At 43.8% G+C, this 21,190-nt stretch overlaps 2 long non-coding RNA genes across 2 annotated transcripts; both read right to left on the bottom strand.

The window, feature by feature from the left end:
- Positions 1–10,132: 10,132 nt before the first annotated feature.
- Positions 10,133–11,241, bottom strand: LOC128398941 (uncharacterized). The gene is made up of 2 exons (XR_008327186.1): positions 11,120–11,241; positions 10,133–10,265 (listed from the first exon to the last, which is right to left on the bottom strand). It is a non-coding gene; the product is annotated as an uncharacterized LOC128398941 (long non-coding RNA).
- Positions 11,242–13,875: 2,634 nt separating this feature from the next.
- On the bottom strand, positions 13,876–20,065 carry LOC128398933 (uncharacterized). Its single transcript, XR_008327185.1, has 3 exons — positions 20,000–20,065; positions 18,720–18,791; positions 13,876–13,929 (listed from the first exon to the last, which is right to left on the bottom strand). It is a non-coding gene; the product is annotated as an uncharacterized LOC128398933 (long non-coding RNA).
- Between the last annotated feature and the right edge of the window lie 1,125 nt (positions 20,066–21,190).

Raw genomic sequence — 21,190 nt, 5'->3', positions numbered from 1 at the left:
GCCTCCATGCTGTGTATGAAACTGAAACAAACATGAAGAGTGCTTAAAATTTTGGTTTTTTTTCTGGGCAAAGGATTTAGGACATAATATACAAATAGCAGATTGGGAGAGGCTATGGAGAACGGATTTGAAATTCACAGCATGTTGTACACTGAAAGAAAATTACATGAAAATGATGTATCGGTGGTATCTGACTCCTACTAAGTTATCTAAAATGTATAGAACAAGCTGAAATATTTGCTGGAAGTGTAAAGAAAAAGAGGGTACCTTTCATCATATGTGGTGGTCATGTAAGATAACAAAGTCATTTTGGGAGTTGATATATAATGAACCGAAAAAAATGTTTAAAATAACATTTGTCAAAAAACCAGAAGCCTTTCTATTAGGAATTAAAGGTACTGACATTCCAAAAGACCAGAAAAGACTATGTACGCGACAACAGCTGCAAGGATGCTACTAGCCCAAAGATGGAAGGAAGCAACAGTCCTGACTAGGGAAGAATGGCAAGCCAAACTGCTGGACTATGCTGAAATGGCAAAACTGACTGGGAGACTCAGGAATCAAGAAGATAAAGACTTTAAAAAAGAATGGGGAAAATTCATAACTTACTTGGGAGACCACTGCAAACTAGCTGGACTTAAAAATAACTTGTAAAGTAACAAAAGACATGGACAATTTAGAGAAATGAAAACTGTGGAGAATGTAATGATACGTAGTTTTAGAAAAATTATTTAAGGACCCATGTAGGGGACGCAGGGAAGTCACGGGATTCAGAGAATCTCATGTATGGATATGTTAAAAGTTTTTCTCTTTTTCACTATTTTAAATTTGTTTTTGTCAAAATAAACAAAAAATATGGGCTTGCAGTCATACACACACACACACGTATATGTTGTTGTTTAGTCGTTTAGTTGTGTCCGACTCTTCGTGACCCAATGGACCAGAGCACACCAGGCACTCCTGTCTTCCACTGCCTCCGGCAGTTTGGTCAAACTCATGTTCGTAGCTTCGAGAACTCTGTCCAACCATCTTGTCCTCTGTTGTCTCCTTCTCCTTGTGCTCCTTGTGCTCTCAAGCTTTCCCAACATCAGGGTCTTTTCCAGGGAAACTTCTCATGATGTGGCCAAACTATTGGAGCCTCAGCTTCAGGATCTGACCTTCCAGTGAGCACTCAGGGCTGATTTCCTTAAGAATGGATAGGTATGATCTTCTTGCAGTCCATGGGACTCTCAAGAGTCTCCTCCAGCACCAGAATTCAAAAGCATCAATTCTTCGGCGATCAGCTTTCTTTATGGTCCAGCTCGCACTTCCATACATCACTACTGGGAAAACCATAGCTTTAACTATACGGACCTTTATCGGCAAGGTGATGTCTCTGCTTTTTAAGATGCTGTCTAGGTTTGTCATTGCTTTTCTCCCAAGAAGCAGGCGTCTTTTAATTTCGTGACGGCTGTTGTGTGTGTGTGTGTGTTTTCAAGGCTTTTCGTAATTCTTATGTCAGGGATTTTCTGTTTGCCTCCCCACTTTCCCCGGGAAAACGTTAGGACTGAATTGGAGCAAACTTAAATTGGTGGAAAACCCGATTGATGTTTGTTCTGATCAGGTGGTAAGGATTGGGCTTTCTGGGGTGAATTGACAAGACAAGTAGAAGTCTCAAAGAACCCAAAGTTATGACCTGATCATTAGTCCAGGGAAGGCCCAATGGAGTAAGTTTACATTGGAATTTGCAAAGATCAGATTCTTCAAACATCCCTGAAACACAGAGATACGATTATATCTCTGGGAATAGTCAACATCCAATACAAAAGAGGAAATATGTGTGTGTTTTAGAGGATGACCCCCATCCCCTCTGCTGGTTTTCGGTGAATTCCTTCACAAGCTGTTCAGTTTTTATTAGGAGTGCAGTGATTTTAAAAATAATTTCTGGTGGCATTGCCAGTGGCAGAGACGTGGTGGAAAAAACATCTAATGCGTGAAAAATGATCAGGTTATAAATGTGCTGAACTTACAAAAGTTAACTGGAAAAGGACAGTCCTCCAGCTCTTTTGTTTATGGAATTTTGGGGCCTTTCCCCCCCCGGTATATAAAATAGTAGCATAAGCTTAAAGGAAACATCAGTTACATTTTAGGGGAAGCTTTGAATGCTTGTTTTCTTTCTAAATACAAGGGATTAGCGTGTTGAAGAGTCAACGTTACTCAATGCCCTGTAAGTGAAAAAATAAGTTGCTTATTGAATAATGGTCTCTGTTAGCGAACATTAAAAGATCCCTATAAAAATTATTTTGTAAGGTGAGGGTAGCAACTGGTAGCACCTAGGCTGAGGAGAAACTGCCAGGCACCTAGTTGCTAAATCTCCAGTTTTTCCCTTCCAGTATCCTTTGTACTTACTTTAGTGTCAAGGAATGAAACTCCCCAGACCTTTTGTTTAGGAGCTCCTAATACTTCATTCAGTACTTCCTTCAGTCTTGGGGAACAAGCCTGCCTTCAACTTCTCCCTTCCTTCATTTTGCCTCTTTAGAGAACTTTAGATGGACTTGATGTTAACACCATTGTGTTTTATTTTTTTAAATCTATACTATCTTTCAGCAGAGTTTATATATGAATATAGTGTTTAATTTAATGATTGATTTTTCTATGTTTTTGGTGGTGGTTCTTTTTTTCCTGGAAGCCACCTTGAGTCGAATCTGGGGGGAAAGTGGGGTATAAATATATAATAATAATGATGATGATAATTCTGAGCATTTATATTTTTCTCCAATTCACATTCACATTTGTGTGTTGTGAGACTTTGCCTACTAGATTGCATAGTACACAGGGCCATCTTACCCATAGGCGCTAGGGGTGCAGGGCACCCGGGCGCTGGGCTCTCAGGTGCACCAGTCGAAGAGTCCGGGGCCCAAGAGTTGAGTCCAGGGAAGAGCCTGCCCGTCGGTCAGAGCGCCCCGATGGGCTCTTCTGCTGCAGGCAGCTCTGCGCCACGAGTTCAGGGGCGACCGAGCCAGCGAGATGTTGAGGTGGCTGGCTGGCCCCATCCTCCTACGTGCCTGGGACTGGGCAACTGGGGGGGGGGGGCGCCAGGCGGGTCTTTGCACCTGGCGCCACATATGCTTAAGACAGCCCTGATATTACAGCCTGAATGAGAAATGCTATACAGTGGTACCTCCGGTTAAGTACTTAATTCGTTCCGGAGGTCCGTTCTTAACCTGAAGCTGTTCTTAACCTGAAGCACCACTTTAGCTAATGGGGCCTCCTGCTGCCGCCGCGCCGCCGGAGCACAATTTCTGTTCTCATCCTGAAGTAAAGTTCTTAACCTGAGGTACTATTTCTGGGTTAGTGGAGTCTGTAACCTGAAGCGTCTGTAACCTGAAGCGTATGGAACCCGAGGTACCACTGTAAATGTAAAATGTACTGAATTTGGTAATGGTGGTGTTAAATCATATAAATCTCCTAGAAGGCATATTTTTCTGCTTGTCTGACTCATAAGTGCTGTATATAAAGACTAGTCATAGAAATGCAAGGAAGGTGAGCTATTTGATATTAGTGTAAAAGGAAACAAATCCCCAGCATTCTTTCAACCTACATGACTTAAGTAAGGTAAAGGTAAAGGACCCCTGGACAGTTAAGTCCAGTCAAAGGCAACTATGAGGTTGCGGTGCTCATCTCGCTTTCAGGCCAAGGGAGCCGGCGTTTGTCCACAGACAGCTTTCCGGGTCATGTGGCCAGCAGGACTAAATCACTCCTGGTGCAGCAGGGCACTGTGACGGAGGCCAGAGCGCACGGAAATGCTGTTTACCTTCCCGCCACAGCTGTACCTATTTATCTACTGGCACTGGTGTGTTTTTGAACTGATAGGTTGGCAGGAGCTGGGACAGAGCAACGGGAGCTCACCCCGTTGTGCGGATTTGAACTGACGACCTTCTGATTGGCAAGCCCAAGAGGCTCAGTGGCTTAGACCACAGCGCCACCTGAGTCCCAATGACTTAAGCACCATGGTTTGCTTGCTCACGTTTATTTTCTTTGGCATCTGTGACCAAAAGGCCACCAAAATCAATTTTAGTGGCACGGAGAATACAAAAAACGTTGAAGGAAGTGGCATCTTCCAAGTTCCAAAGTGGGAAAACTCAGCTGTTTTTATAGGTTCTAGTGGAGAGTATGAAATAATAGTCTTGTTTCCCAGCAATGGAAAAACGCTGTAAATTTCAAGGTCCCAGTTTAGTGGTTCATGCAAATTTTATGTGAGTGTTTAGCACTGCATTATCCTCTCCCACAACATGTCTGATCCTGTCTACCCTTTCCCCCTTATAAATCTGTTAGGAGAATGAGAGAACTGGAACTTGAGCATGCCATAGAGAAAGATATTATTTTCTTTCCATATGTTGATGGAGGGCAAGGAAAAAACCAACTTCAAGTGGTCTTCTGGATAAAGCGGAATATTTTCTTTTGGAAAGAAATCTATCAAAAGGAAGGAAATATATGAGTTGGACCCCTGTAGCCATATAATGGAACCATAAAAGCGTGGAAGATGTGTAAAGAATCACTTGTCTACTACTTCCTTTTAATAGCCAATGTCTCACTCTCTGCAGGCATTCAATATATTCCACATTTTGGTAAGTGGAGCGATTGCAGAACCACCAGGAGGCACTGGAGTATCATTTGGTTTAGCTGCCAAAGTAGCATTTTTATTTCTGTTTTCAGGGAAAGCCTGAACATATTTATCCGAGATTTTGCCAAAGTTCTATAGAGTGGATAGACTAGGTTGTCTAGTTCTCTCTACTGCTTGTCCCTCACGTCTGGCAGTTGTGTCATATTAATAGAGTGCTAGCTGTCGACCATGCAGTATTCTCCATAAAGACTCCTGCCAAACTGCATGGCCAAAGTGCAGCAACCCATCCATTTTATTCCTTGGCTGAGGATTACGTTTGGACAGTTCAGATTACAGACCCTCCAAGTTTCCAAATTTTCCAGGGACAACCCCAGATTTACGGAAGCCGTCCTGGTTTCTGATTTGATCCCAGAATGTCCTGCTTTTCCTTAAAGAGCCAGGGTGGTAAAGTGGTTAAGAGTGATAGTCTCGTAATCTGGTGAACCGGGTTTGCTTCCCTGCTCCTCCACATGCAGCTGCTGGGTGACCTTGGGCTAAGTCACATTTCTCTGAAGTCTCTCAGCCTCACTCACCTCACAGAGTGTTTGTTGTGGGGGAGGAAGGGAAAGGAGATTGTTAGCCGCTTTGAGACTCCTTAGGGTAGTGATAAAGCAGGATATCAAATCCAAACTCCTCCACCTCCTCCTCCTCTTCTTCTTCTTCTGACATCCCTATTTTCATCGGAGATATGTTGGAGAGTATGGATTTATGTGCCCCCTGAACCAAGGAGATAAGTATCTATACAACCTTTAGAAGACATCTGAAGACAGCCCTGTATAGTTTTATTATGTTTTTATGCATGTTGGAAGCCGCCCAGAGTGGCAACCTAGTCAGATGGGTGGGGTATAAATAAAAAAATTATTATGAGTGCTATTATGGAATAGGGGCAGGACGCAGGTGGCGCTGTGGTCTAAACCACTGAGCCTCTTGGTCTTGCCAGTTGGAAGGTCGGTGGTTCAAATCTCCCATTGCTCTGGCCCAGCTCCTGCCAACCTAGCAGTTCAAAAGCATGCCAGTGCAAGTAGATAAATAGGTACTGCTGCAGTGGGGAAGGTAAATGTCATTTCCGTGTGCTCTGGTTTCCATCACAGTGTCCCGTTGCTCCAGAAGCGGTTTAGTCCTGCTGGACACATGACCCGGAAAGCTGTCTGTGGATAAATGCCATCTCTCTGGGCCTGAAAGCGAGATGAGCGCCACAACCCATAGTCACCTTTGACTGGACTTAACCATCCAGGGGTCCTTTACACTTTTTAGCTTTATGGAAAAGGATGTCCTATTTTCATCAGAGGAATGTTGGAGGGTATGAGATTATTATTTATTGAATTTCTACCTTGCCTCTTTGCATACAAGAAGAAGAAGAAGAAGAAGAAGAAGAAGAGTTTGGATTTGATATCCCGCTTTATCACTACCCCAAGGAGTCTCAAAGCGGCTAACATTCTCCTTTCCCTTCCTCCCCCACAACAAACACTCTGTGAGGTGAGTGGGGCTGAGAGACTTCAGAGGAGTGTGGCTAGTCCAAGGTCACCCAGCAGCTGCATGTGGAGAAGCGGGGACGCAAACCCGTTCACCAGAGTCTATCGCTCTTGACCACTACACCACGCTGGCACAATGCAGTTCCAAGCACATTTAGAGAATAAGAATGAAAACACAAGAATGCATAGTGCGAAACAATATCATACATATACATAGCTGCCAATTAGAAATATATTGGAATTTATTTTACTTATTTATTCATTGCATTTAGATACCGCCTTTCAGCCAAGGCACCCAAGGTGGTTTACAGTTTTAAAGTACGTATGAAGAAAAATGATACAACATGTAAGATAGTAGTGGTGAGGGGGGAAACAGCCTGACTGGAGCAGGCCTTGTTGTCTGTTCCTCCGTACCTCATGCTCTTCTTTCTCCTCACAGGGCAGACGGTGTTCTTTAATTACTCTTTGAATGTTTTTCTAGAGAAAGAGGTGCTGGAACTCACCATGAACATCTCCCTTGTTCTCTTACAATGGCAATGGTGCCTACCTGAGAGGTGCCTGAACTGAGTTCCGTCTGGAAAAACAAGCCCTGGCTGTTTGTATTGATAATTTTATTGTTTTATTCTTTTTGTAAACCACCTTGATGTTTTTGCCCCTTAGTCTATAATGTATATGAAATTAAAAAATGAAATAAGTATCCAAAGAGGGTGACACAGTCTTAACAGTTTGCTGGAACATCACTCCTTGCTGCCAAGCCGTTATGATTTGCCCAATGGCTTTTCTCTCACCCTATAGATTATCGGGTTGTTAGGACAGCAACCCACAGGGTGGTTAGCATGCAGTAAGTGAAACAAGAATGACAGTCAATTTTACATCCTGGAAAAGTACAATAGAAAATGTGAACTGGGATAACGTCTGGGAGTGTAGCTGCCACAAAATTAGAGCAAAGAGCAAGGTGCGATTTTCCTGTAAACGCTCTATTTTGGATTAGACTGTTGCAGGGATCAGCGTTATGGGAGGAGATAGGTGTTCTGTGAATGCTAATAGCAGCATAATAGTAAATGCAGCATTTGGTTTACGCAACAGCAGAATGTGGGACTCAGCTACACAGCTGCAAATGAAACGTTTTAAATGTGTTGTAAAGTGCAATACACAAATGTGACACTAGATGTTGACGGTGAGCTATGCAAACTTCAATATATTTTTCAAAACTTTTTTTTTAAAAGCATTTTCACAGCGTTTTTTTTATATGTGTGTAGATTCCACCTTGGTCTCATTAATATTCGTAAACTGTAAACTAAACAAAGCACTGTAGAATTGCCTCCTTGCGCAATTAAGTGAGCTCCTGTCCCTTTAAAAGAGAGAGCAAGAGAGAAGATCTGGGGTCTGGAACCATTACAAGAATCCTTGCTTACACCCACACTACAGAAATAATTTATAATGGAAAAATGGCTTCTTAGACCAGTCAGGAAAATATGGCTTCGTTGTCTGGAAATATTTCTCTGTGTGTGGGGAGGGGAAGGGGGGTTCCAAACACTTAATTAGGTTTTGGTTGCGGAAATTCTTGTCAATTCCATTGGCTGAAAATAGCTTCTGACTCGTGTCCTTCATGTTGTCTCCAACTCCGAATGTGAACAATTTTATATTTGACATGCTCATGATTTATCTAGGACAGGGATGTCCAACTCCCAAGAGACTGCGATCTACTCACAGAAAATTTATTTTTTGGGCAGTGATCTACCCCCTTTTTTGCAGGCTCAGGTCAAAGTTGAGCTTTTTTTGGGGAGGATAGTCAAAGCAGTTAACTTTAAAAGTAAAGGGACCCCTGACCATTAGGTCCAGTCGTGGCCGACTCTGGGGTTGCGGCGCTCATCTCACTTTATTGGCCAAGGGAGCCGGCGTACAGCTTCCAGGTCATGTGGCCAGCATGACTAAGCCGCTTCTGGCGAACCAGAGCAGCGCACGGAAATGCCGTTTACCTTCCCGCTAGAGTGGTACCTATTTATCTACTTGCACTTTGACATGCTTTCGAACTGCTAGGTTGGCAGGAGCAGGGACCGAGCAACGGGAGCTCACCCCGTTGCAGGGATTCGAACCTTAAGCAGGTCTAAAATGCTAGGGGGAAATGGGAAAAGTCACTCACTGAAAGATCAATCAGGAAACAAACAGCCTCACAGCAAACACTCCGTCTTCTGTTCTAGCGATCATGCGCGAATGGAGGAAGGTGGAAGCGGCAAGTGGGCAGGGCCGGATACTATTTTTCCACCACAAAGGAAAAAGAGCCCGCGATCGACCGTGATCGACTCAAACCTCCTGGGGATGGCAGTCGACCAGTTGGATATCCCTGATCTAGGGTGCCAATGAACTACAGTAAATGAAAATCGTTGCAGAATATGTGGTGCTCTGTTAAAGCAGAGGAGCAGAGAAAGAAAGCCCTTTTGCTTTATTAAGCTCATTAAAAGACACATAGACAATGCCCATGGCAGCAAATTTCTTTTGGAGGTTCCTCAGGACGGAGGTGGGGTAGCCCAGGTAAACAGACGACTGCCTGATGGCAAACAAAGTCTCTCTCCTCTCTCAGTTCTTCCTCTGCGAACAGCTCCCTTATGAAGGCTCCTAGGGCTGGAGGGGTAAGGCAACGCAGGTGGGAAAAGCCATTACTTCCTGGACAACAGTCTCCCTCCTCTCACAGTTCTCCCTCTGAAAACATTTAAAGAAGGTGTGTGTATGTGGCGAAACTGGCCCACCTGCTTCGGGTCCTGCCTACCCCGGGTTGCCCAAAAACGAATGATGCCCTGAGGCTGAAACATGTTCTTTGGCAATCACTCGTAGCTGAGTAAGATTGTCTTCCATAAACATGGTTTTAACAATGAGTCCGTAAGTGACTGTGGAGGCCAATTCTGGATCCACATGTCCTTCCACAGTGGGGACATTGGTTTCTGGGCGGGAGTTGATCACGGTGTGGATTTGCCAAGCGTGCCTTCCTCTTAGCACGTTTCTCCCTTGCGTCCTGAGTTTGAGTGTCTTCAAAGCCCATGACACCTTTGGTAAAGGCTGTTCTCCAACTGGAGCGCTCGCAGGCCAGTGTTTCCCAATTGTTGGTGTTTATACTACATTTTTAAAGATTTGCCTTAAGACAGATTTTAAACCTCTTTTGTTGACCACCATCATTACGCTTTCCATTTTTAAGTTCGGAATAGAGTAGTTGCTTTGGAAGAAGATAATCAGGCATCCGCACAACATGACCAGTCCAACGAAGTTGATGTTGAAGAATCATTGCTTTGGCACTGGTGATCTTTGCTTCTTCTAGTACACTGGTATTAGTTTGCATGTTACACTCCCCTCAACTACACTGAGGCCACTAGTTGCATGCTTTTCTGGAGGTTAAGGATTTAACCATGGTCTTCCATGTTCCAATAAATGCACTGTAATTCAAATTATGGTAGATACTTGGTGGAAGTGTGTTGGGCTCGATGGGTTTAGATTCCTCAGAACTCCCCCATTTCTGTAAAGATTGACACTCTAGCACACTATTTTAGACAGATCATAGTTATGAAACTTTGAAGGTGTCTCATAGTGATCATTATGGGGTGTGTGTGTGCGCACGCAATGTGCTCTATATAACAGATGCTTGAAACCCTTGTTGACCCCTTCTCCTCCCTAGGGAAATGAGAAGCAATTTCATATTTATGTCAGGACCTATCAGTTTGCACAGACTGTTGGTGATTCCCAACATCACATCTTATTAAGAATTAAACTGATGATTATTTACCGTACCTTCCCTAGGAACTGCGTGCATTGTTGAGTATGAAAAAAACCCCAAACTCTAAAGTATGTTGCCCTCAGGGAAGGATTAATACGTTAATATGTGATGAAACTATCTGTTTGAAGTTCTCCTCAAATCTACCACGCCTATTTTTATCTGCCCCCAAACTTGCATTTAAAAGCAAAGCTGATTTTTTTCCTAAATACCAAACATATACAGGCTTTCGATAGCATCATATCAGTAATAGTTGGGATGGAGAAGAATTTTATTTGATCCACATTTTTCACAGAACTGGCCTAATTTGTTCCCCTGGGACTACTACAAAGAACAGAATGTTCATACCCCTTGGATTTCATACATCTCCAAATTTTGCGATAGTTTTCAGCTCAAAAATAAATAAATGAAATATGTATTTAAAAGTACCGGTATATATTTTAGGATAAAATACATAGTTATATACCTATTTGGTGATAATTAATTTTGAGTTTAAATTTTTTTTTAAGAATTCACATATTAATACAGGAATGGAGTAGAATAGATTTATGAATTAAAGTCTGGGTTACTGCTTACATGGCAAAGAAGATGGATGGAAATAACTAGTAATATGCATAAAAGTAAATAAAACTTGATTCTTGTACTATTTCACAATCGAAACAAAATACAAAGATAAGCATACCAAACACGTTTCAACATGAGTTTGTTAGAATTATGTCTCAACTATTTATCGGTATCTGTTATGTAAAATAGTAAAAGAAAAGAAAAATGTATGTAAAATATCAGTTACTAAGATGTGGTATTGTGGTAGGTGAATTATATTTTGGGAATTGCAGTTAAAGACATAAAAAGGATCGGGAGGGGGCGAGACGAAAGAAAGGGTGTTTGGAGTGTTTGGAAGAGGACAGAGTTTAGTTTAATTTCAATTCTGAGTTGAGTTGAGTTCAACGAAACAATTTTAGCTGCTATTCCCAATTAGGTCCCGTGCTGTTTCCTTTCACAGAAGCCACCAATACCCACCAGACCTAGCCGAGAAACACTGAATGAAATGGCTAAACTAAAATTGTCCTGGCAAGTGTAACAGTATTTAAATAACAGGAGCAAGCAGTGACTTTGGGAATTTCAGTTCTTATCTCGTTCCTGTGCTTGCACACAATCTCCCAAATAATTTGGAAAACTTCCTCCAAAGTGAAGAAATTATGCCACCTTCCTAATGAAAGTACTCACGCCTGGAGGTTGAATTACCTTTATCAGTAGGCTGGGAGAAGCTTTGATAAAGTCATACGTCGCCTCCTTGCCTCTCCTCCAAAATGAGATAGTTTTGTCCTTTTATCGTGTTTTGCACTTCCACCAAGGATTCCTTTATGTCTTGCGGTGTAATTATAAAGTTGGTAAGTTCTATCATAGACACAAGGGGAACTCTCCTCTCATGTGTCTACTCTGGTGGAATGAAGGAGATTTAAGCATTTGTCTCTGGAATTTTGGGTGTGTTGCCATAGACCAGTGTGTTAGAGTGGTTAGAGTATAGGACTAGGACCTCATACCCTCCAACATTCCTCAGATGGAAATAGGGACATTTCTCACTCCCCCCGCCAAATGACCCTCCTTGACCACCCATTTTTGTCCCCCTCAGACTATTTCCTGTCAGAAAAATGGTGAGTGCCAGCACCACAACACCAACATGACACAACACACACACTCTTCACCACCCTGAGAAAACCCCTTAATCCCAATTTTATTTCGTTCTTTGGTAGATTTACAAAAAGAAAAGCATAATAATAATAATAATAATAATAATAATAATAATGTATTATTTCTACTCCGCCCATCTGGCTAGGTTTCCCCAGCCACTCTGGGCGACTTCCACAAAAGATTAAAAATACATTAAAACATCAGTCATTAAAAACTTCCCTAAACAGGGCTGCCTTCAGATGTCACAAAACAATAAATAAAGTTTACAAAGGGTCAAGATTAGACGTGAATGCACAAATCATTTCCCCCCTTCAAATCAAGACTCCTTGTGCTCTGCTCCCCTGCCTGCCCAGGGCAGCCCTGGCCCTCTGCCTGCCCCTCAGAGCCAGTGCATCTTGTCGGGCTGGGCCTCGATGGTGGTGGCCTCTCCTCCCCTGCTGTCCAGTAGCTACTACAAGCTGCTCAAGGGAGGAGGCTGGCAACAGTGGTCTTGGAGAAGCAATGGGATGCTCTCTCACCACCGCTACTTGGGACAAGCGTGGGTCATCCTCCTCCCTGAGCTTGGCAGTGGCAGCAGTGGCGGGAGAAATAGGGGAGGTCGGAATTCCATTTGACCAAGCTGGTGGCTCATCTACGGAATCGCCTCCCGACGTGTTTAACGACCTCAAGCCTTTGATGAGGCTCCAAGGCACGTCCTCCCAGCAGAGTTCCCAGCACAGGGAAGGATGAGACAGTATGAGCTACACTGTAAAGAGTTTTATTTCTAAACAACGCAGAACAGAAAATACACCCTCTCTCTATGAAAGCAGAGAGCAACGGAACAAAGGAACAAAGGAAACAGGAAACCACTAACGTCACATCCCGTCTCCTTTCCCTTGAGACTCCAATAGTATGGAATCCCAGGAATGTAAACAGAGTCCTGTGACTCCACGCAGCTGCACAGTGATAAGAACAGAAACTAACAGGGACATACCAGGATCAAATCAGAAGCTGGGACGGTTTTTGTAATTCTGGGACTGTCTCTGGAAAATCGGGACACTTGGAAGGTATGGGACCTGGGAGACCAGGGTTCACATCTCTGCTCAGCCATCACATGCACTTGATGTCCTTGGGCCAGTCACTCACTCGCAGCCTAACTTACCTCACAAAGTTGTGTGGATAAAATGAGGTGAGGGGGAAATCATGTACTCCACCTTGAGCTCCTTGAAGGGTGGGATATAATTGCAATAAATGAAAATGAACATTCATAACTTTCTGTATATTCTGCTCATTTGAAAGATCCTCTGAGTAGCTAAATATGTCCAGCTCTGGCTGGGTAATACTGCCATTTTTAAGCCTTACGCCATGTTTTTGGCATGGATTAGTAGCTTTCAATCCCACAACTGCCTGTAATTTGAAATTCTACCAAGGAAATCTGGTATTTTGTAGTGGCTGTTTCTCCCCCCACAGCTATTTACATGCGATGGAGGATGAAAAAGAAACAGATGTTAGATGAAAAATATGTATTTTGAGGTGCTGAGAAAGGGGCATTGGGAAGAAGCATCGGGAAGGAAGGCCTTTCTGAAAAAAGAAAGAAAAGAAACTTTTAAAAACCCTAAACATTGCTATCAACTCATGTTTCTTAATGGATAATGACAGGAGTGAACAGCAATAAATCACACTGAGATGGAGTTAACTCTTTATTAGCCAAAGAGGATCTACACAGGCAGTGCTTTTTTTCTAAAAAAAATGTTTAGGGGTACTCTCATTTTTGAGGTACCCATATTGAAATACTGCCCCTCAATGAGGCCAAACTTAGATTCACAAAATGTTTAGGGGTATGCGTCCCCCTGCATCTGCCCAGAAAAAAATCACTGTACAAAGGACTGTCAGGCCTAAATAACATAGTAATTCATCTCTGTCAGGTCTTGCCCCCATGAAGCAGTTGCTAAGACTAAAGGTTCCTGCCTCCCCATAGTCACCTATGTATCTTCTCAGGGTTTCCCCCCCAGCAACCGGAGATTGCACCTGCATGCCTGCCTTTGCTCATCCCCCTTCATGCCTCTTCTGGTTCTGGGAGACCAGGGGGAAGGGATGCTTGTCACAGCAGAAGGGGGAGACACCTGTGCCTCTTCACAAGCCTGATCTATCTCTGCCTTTTGGCCTCCCTCCTCTTCTGCTTCAGCTTCCCAATCCGATTCTGGACTTCTCTCTGTCACAGACTCTCCCTGCTCACAAAGCCCTGTTACCCTTTCACTGCGTTTATGTGGGAGAGGGTTAATAAAAGCCTATGAAACTCAACACTGGACACACACAACCCCTTTGGCATACCTGAATGATGGACTGTGTTGCAGCTGTTTGTTTTCTGTACTGTACAGCTTTGACTGTAATCATAACATTCAAGTTAAAATCTGGGGCAAAAGGCATTTACTGGCCCATCATAGCTATAATTACTGACCTGCTATTTACTGTGTGTATGTCCATGTCCAACTGTTACTGTATAATTGTGAGAATTGAGAATGGTTATTAGCAGCAGCTAAACTGAAGCACAGCTGGGGGGCAGGGAGGAGACTGACTCATTCGCCCCATCTCTGGAGTTAGAAGATTGTCCAGAAAGAAGACTCAAGTGGTGTGATAGTTTAGTCCCAAGTAAATACAGTGGTACCTCAGGTTAAGAACTTAATTCGTTCTGGAGGTCTGTTCTTAACCTGAAACTGTTCTTAACCTGAGGTACCACTTTAGCTAATGGGGACTCCTGCTGCCGCTGCTGTACAATTTCTGTTCTCATTCTGAAGCAAAGTTCTTAACTCGAGGTACTATTTCTGGGTTAGCGGAGTCTGTAACCTGAAGCGTCTGTAACCTGAGGTACCACTGTAATGGGACTGGGGAGTTTCAGCTTTAGAGTTACAAAGTGCCCTGCACACACCCATCCAAGGAGGACAAACACTTGCCGCACTCCTAAGAGGCGCGCGCGCGCACACACACACAGGCTTCTAGCAGCTACAATAGCATATTTATTTTATTTTATTAAAAACACACACATTTCATTGAAATTTTTCAGTACAGAGAAGCAAGACATACCCATTACAGTGGTACCTCTGGTTAAGAACTTAATTCGTTCCGGAGGTCTGTTCTTAACCTGAAACGGTTCTTAACCTGAGGTACCACTTTAGCTAATGGGGCCTCCCGCTGCCACTGCGCTGCCGCCGCACGATTTCTGTTCTCATCCTGAAGCAAAATTCTTAACCCGAGGTACTATTTTTGCGTTAGCGGAGTCTGTAACCTGAAGCATCTGTAACCCGAGGTACCACTGTATTATTTATTTATTGAATTTATATACTGGAGGTCTCAGAACAAAATCAAAATATAAAACCACAAAATATATAGTCAAAATAAAAACAACAACCCAATAACTCCCCCCCCAAGAAAAAATTCCACATTTTAAAAGGGCATAGGATGTCAATCAAATCACCTAAAATTCTGGTTAAAAAGGAATGTTTTTGCCTGGTGCCTAAAGGTGTATCATGAAGGTGCCAGGCGAACTTCCCTGGGGAGAGCATTCCACAGACAGGGAGCCACTGCAGAGAAGGCCCCGTTCTCGTGTTGTCACCCTCTGGACCTCTTGAGGAGGAGGCACACAAAAAAGGGCCTCAGAAGATGATCTCAGGGTCCACGTAGGTTAACATGGAAAGAGGCGGTCCTTGAGGTATTGCGGTCCTGAGCCATTTAAGGCTTTATAGCTCAAACCCAGCATACCAGGGGCCAGGCTTAAAACAGTTTTAAAAATTCCATCCCAAGTAATGTACTCCATCGTCTTGTTTGCTCTGTGGTCTGCTGCATCGCCCACAGCTGCCTGCCTAAATGTTTGGCAAACTGTTCATCAGAAGGCCAAAGCAGTTGGTTATTTCCTTCTGTGCGCTGCGAACCGCAAGTGCCCCACTAGAGCATGAAAGCGGACGAGTTTGCCTTGGGCCCCGGCCATGTCGTCTATGGCACGTGTTCAAGCCCGCAAGTGCTTTTTCAGGTTCCCTGTCGCAGACTCCTGGAGGAACTCCCTTCAGTTTGGAATGGAAACAAAATCACCTGATCGTTTCCTCCGCTGTGATGCATGTTGCACAGCTGTTTCCTTTCATTAGGCATGGAAGCGATTCCTCATGAGAGGCATCTCTGCTGAAAGCTTAGGGGCAAGGGAAACAGATCCTTTAGGACAGACAAATTCCTCACTCCTACTATTTACCTCATGCCAGGGTTCTTCCTGGCAAAGAGGAGACGATGATGCTCAGCAACCAGTACTTACGAGCTTCATTCGCTGAGGTCAGTGCCACGTATATTATCAGATCGCAACCCGGCCAGAAAGGTTGCTATTTTAGAAGTCTGCCACAATTTTGTGGGAGGAATTCCAGCACATAGTGGAAACCGAGTGGCAATTGAAGTGGGCAAGAGCTCTCTGTTGCCCTAGTGCAGGGGTCAGCAAACTTTTTCAGCAGGGGGCCCGTCCATTGTCCCTCAGACTTTGTGGGGGGCCGGACTATATTTTGGAAAAAATAAATAAATGAATTCCTGTGCCCCACAAATAACCCAGAGATGCATTTTAAATAAAAGCACACATTCTACTCATGTAAAAACATGCTGATTCCCAGACCATCCGCAGGCCAGATTTAGAAGGCGATTGGGCCGGATCTGGCCCCCAGGCCTTAGTTTGCCTACCCATGGCCCATAGCTGTCAACTTACAGATTTGAAAATAAGAGACCAGCAGGCAAAATAAGGGACCTGCAGCCTCACCTGTTCCAGGCACTCCAGTCTTCCTGTCCTCCTGTAGTCTGGTCAAAATCATACTGGTAGCTTTGAGAACACTGTCCAACCAACTTTGTAACCAGAGGTTCAACTGAATAGAATCTGAATCACATGCACCACAAGGCCTATGCAGCCTCAACTTAAGATGGCTCCCCGGCCTGGCTTTGCACTGCAAAGTTTGCAGCAGCACGTGCAACAAAATGGCGTCCAGCATTCAAAAACCTCCTCAGCTTGCATTAAGTAGCCACACACAAGGCATGAAAGCTCCACCCCCCAGTCATTCTTAGACTTCTTATTGGGTGAACAACACAGCCAAGCAACACAGTTGGAGCCTCCCTCCTCCCTGGCCGGCAGGGAGGGAGGGAGGGAGAGGAGCTGCTTCCTTTGAAATTTAAGGGACATCATTTAAGGGACATTTAAGGGACATCCATCAATAAGGGACAGCAGCGGGACATGGCGCTGGAATAAGGGACTGTCCCTTCAAATAAGGGACACTTGACAGCTATGCCGTGGCCTAGTGCAACAAATCCACTTTAAAAAACAAAACAAAAAACCAATGGATATTTTGTGGTTAAGAAAGCAACAAGGAAATGTACTGAGAAGTTTAGGGTCAATGAATGATTAACAGAAAGATGTACAACACCCCACAAATCAGGATGAACGCTGCCCCCCAAACAAATTGGAACAAATGTTCAATAAAGGCCAGAGTTCCCCTGTGTACACATCATATATTTAAAGTGCATGACTTTCCCCAAGGAATCCTGGGAGTCAGAGGCACCAGGTTGCCCCCAAGATTGAGGGGGGCTGGCATGATGTTACATGTTGCACGCTGCGCCTGTGTGATGTCACACGACGAGTGACACATGCACGATGTTGTGTCAGCTGGAGGAGCCAGCCGATGAAGCTGCAATGCGTGTGACGTTGTGTAACATTGTGCGACGTTGTGTGCGCGCAATGCATGCTGGGGCCCCTCAACATTGAAGGTGGGCGATCCCTGTCCAACAATGATTGAGGGGCCCAAAGACACTTCACATGTAGAATTGCGATTTTATGTTGTGAACCACCCTGAGATCTGCAGGTACAGGGCGGCATACGAATTTGATAATAATAATAATAATAATAATAATAATAATAATAATAATAATAATAATAGAGTTGGTGCACCTGTGGTAATGTATGCCTCACAGACCTACAATTCCCAGCTTCCTTAACAAACTACAGTTCCCATGATTCATTTGTGTGTGTATTTTAAATATCCAGTGTCAATGCAGCCATAGTTTAACTTCCATGTAATCTTGCAGATCAGGGTGAATGTTTGATAAACAAGATGTCCGGAGGACCTATGAATAGGCAAAAGATTCCAAGTCCTTTTGAAGCAGTCTCTGAAAAGGGGACGGACCACTGGAAAAAGTTGTTCATAATATGTTTCCCCCCTTTCAGCTCATTTCTACCACACGTTTGCATTTTCTTTGTGAAACCAGCATAATGTTTAGGGAGCGTGTCGAGTTGTCGCTGGCCCTGTCTGCCATGCCCTAGGCTCTCACTTGCTGGCATAGCAAATCTCAGGATTGGACGGCTGGTGGAAGAGGATTTTGTTTAAAATAAATTTGGTCCACGATGAATGAAAACAATGGTCCTGTCAGGATGTAGAAAGTGAGAACCCATCTAAGCAGAGTGGAAACTGCCTGTTTTTTACTTTCTGCCCAGTGAAAGACAGCTTTTCCCAGCTGCTCCGTTTTTTTGAACTTGCAGAGTACATCAACAGAAGCTTAGTAATGCAGGAAAGGATGAATATATCATTACGGTGGGGTCAGTAAATCCACCGCTGGAAGAAAAAGCAAATGGTGATCCTACGAAAGCAGCCTAAACTATCAAATGGCGCCTATGGATTACATGGGAAGCCATAAAGTAGAGAGAGAGAGAGAGAGAACGCGCAAATGTTTTATAATGCAGCCCTTTGGGTGTTTTTTTTTATAATAAAAAAACCTTTATTTTAAAAAGGCTATTCTTGGATTTTCATGTAGTAGGTTTTGGAATGCAATACAATCCCAACTGGAATGAAAATTATATTTCAGAGGCCAGATGCTAACATAAGTGGTACATTGTAGCTTTCCAGTCTTCTCGTCGCTAGGTTTAAACCAGTTTTTAGAACACAGTGATCATACGTGTTCTAACTGTACATATTTAGTAGATATAATCAGTATTTTAATGCAATGTATCCTGGTTATTATATAAAAAAATAAAAAATGTATTTGAAAAGTGTGCACGCACACAAAAGCTTATACCAAGAACAAACCTAGTTGGTCTCTAAGGTGCTACTGGGCATTTTTATTATTTTTTTATATATTTCGACTGCGTCAGACCAACACGGCTACCTACCTGAATCTGGTTATTGTAGTGCATCAAGTTGTACTTTGCTCCAGACTGACCAAAGGTGTTCGGCCTCCTTTTCTATGAATTAAAGAAAAGGCATTTTGCAAATATACAAAATTAAACCATATACATTATCCGTACATACAGGGCATTTATTTATTTAACTTCAAAAACTGCAATCGGATTAATGTATGGCATTTAACTACACTAATGTTCAGAGCTCAGGCAATAGGGCATATACACTTTTTGCTTCTTTAAAGCATTTTTCACACTGCCAAATGTAAAAAACCTATTAACATCAGCTGCATTCCCAAAGGGATTTACAAACTTGGAGTGTAGGTTTACAGGTGCTCTGAGATATTCTTCTGCCATCTGTCAAAATTGGCCACCTCCATTCATACTACTGCCAGATATATTCCCTTTGTGTTGTTCTGATTTGTAGAATGTGGATGAGCTCATAATACAAGCTTGGAACAACCTCTTTCATAGGACTCTGGTTTCCATGCAGAAACCAGCCATCATCTGGGAATCAGAATTGAAAGAGCTTCTTTTCTTGGCTCCTTTTGCCATCGTTTTGTGTACAAGATCTTCCTAAGCACTTGGTACACATAATTCTGGCTACTTGGTGCCTTTTATTTTGCTTCTTATGCAACAATCTTTTCTAAATCCAGGTCTATAGACTGATTCTCCCTTCCTTGTATATCTATAGGTAAAGGTAAAGGGACCCCTGACCATTAGGTACAGTCGTGACCGACTCTTGGGTTGCGGCGCTCATCTCGCTTTATGGGCTGAGGGAGCTTCCGGGTCATGTGGCCAGCATGACTAAGCCGCTTCTGGCGAACCAGAGCAGTGCACGGAAACGCCGTTTACCTTCCCGCCGGAACGGTACCTATTTATCTACTTGCACTTTGACGTACTTTCGAACTGCTAGGTGGGCAGGAGCAGGGACTGAGCAATGGGAGCTCACCCCGTCGCGGGGATTCGAACCGCTGACCTTCTGATCGGCAAGTCCCAGGCTCTGTGGTTTAACCCACAGCACCACCTGCATCCCTTTGTGTATCTATAGATGGGAGCATATTGCCCATTCTGCTAGAGGAGGGGATGTCCAACGGGTCGATCTACTGGTAGATCCCCGGGAGGTTTTGGTCGATTGCGGTCGATCGCTGGCTCCCTTTCCTTAGCGTTGGAAAAAGAGAATGTGGCCCCACCCTCTGGCCCCGCCCTCCATTGTTGCACGATCTGCAAAACGGAAGATGGAGCTTACTCAGTGAGGCTGTTTGTTTTACCCAGCGGTCTGTTAGTGAGTGGCTGTTCCTCTTTCTCTTTCAAAACCCATAATAACGGGACTTTCCTCCTCTCTAAAAAAAGCTCAACAACTACTTTGACCTGAAGTAGATCGCAGTCTCTTGGGAGTTGGCCACCCCTGTGCTAGAGCAAAGAGACCTTGGACTCAGCATCCAGCAGGAACCACTCATGTTAGCTGGCTGGTGGCAATTCATCATCTTCTGTATGTCATGTCATAATAGAGGTCTTGATTGCTGCTGCTAGAGCCACGGTGGAGAGCTGGGCCCTCTCTCTATTGGCACAGGCCTTTCATGAACACTGGAGTGAGAGAAGCTAGCATGACCCTGGCCCATCCCGCTTGGACTACTGCAATGCACTCTACGTGGGGCTACCTTTGAAGGTGACCCGGAAACTACAACTAATCCAGAATGCGGCAGCTAGACTGGTGACTGGGAGCGGCCACTGAGACCACATAACACTGGTCTTGAAAAACCTACATTGGCTCCCAGTACGTTTCCAAGCACAATTCAAAATGGTGGTGCTGACCTTTAAAGCCCTAAACGGCCTTGGTCCAGTATTCCTGAAGGAGAGTCTCCACCCCCATCGTTCTGCCCAGACACTGAGGTCCAGTGCCAAGGGCCTTCTGGCGGTTCCTTCGCTGCGAGAAGCCAAGTTACAGGGAACCAGGCAGAGGGCCTTCTCGGTGGTGGCACCCACACTGTGGAACACCCTCCCATCAGATGTCAAGGAAATAAACAACTATCTGACTTTTAGAAGACATCTGAAGGCAGCCCTGTTTAGGTAAGTTTTTAGTGTTTGATCTTTTATTGCCATTATTATTATTATTATTATTATTATTATTATTATTATTCTGTTGGGAGCTGCCCAGAGTGGCTGGGGAAACCTAGCCAGATGGCTGGGGTATAAATAATAATAATAATAGTAATAATAATTCAATTTTAGTCAGTCGCGGTATCATTTTTAAAGTTACATATCCTTAAAACACAGATCGTTAACTAGGGTTGCCATATTTTGAAGAGCAAAAAAGGAGGACTTCTACATTTGCCAACTTCTACTTTTAACTATGGATTGCTATGGTGACTCTACCCATGAAAAAGAGGATGTGTCCTGGAAAAAGTTGACATATGGCAACTCTAGATCTTAATCCTGAGAACCTTGAACAATAAGAACCT

The sequence above is a fragment of the Podarcis raffonei genome, chromosome 1 (assembly GCF_027172205.1).
Source record: "Podarcis raffonei isolate rPodRaf1 chromosome 1, rPodRaf1.pri, whole genome shotgun sequence".
NCBI classification, from domain to species: domain Eukaryota; kingdom Metazoa; phylum Chordata; class Lepidosauria; order Squamata; family Lacertidae; genus Podarcis; species Podarcis raffonei.
Note: the sequence above shows the minus strand (reverse complement) of the source record. Positions and strands in the feature narration are given on the sequence as shown.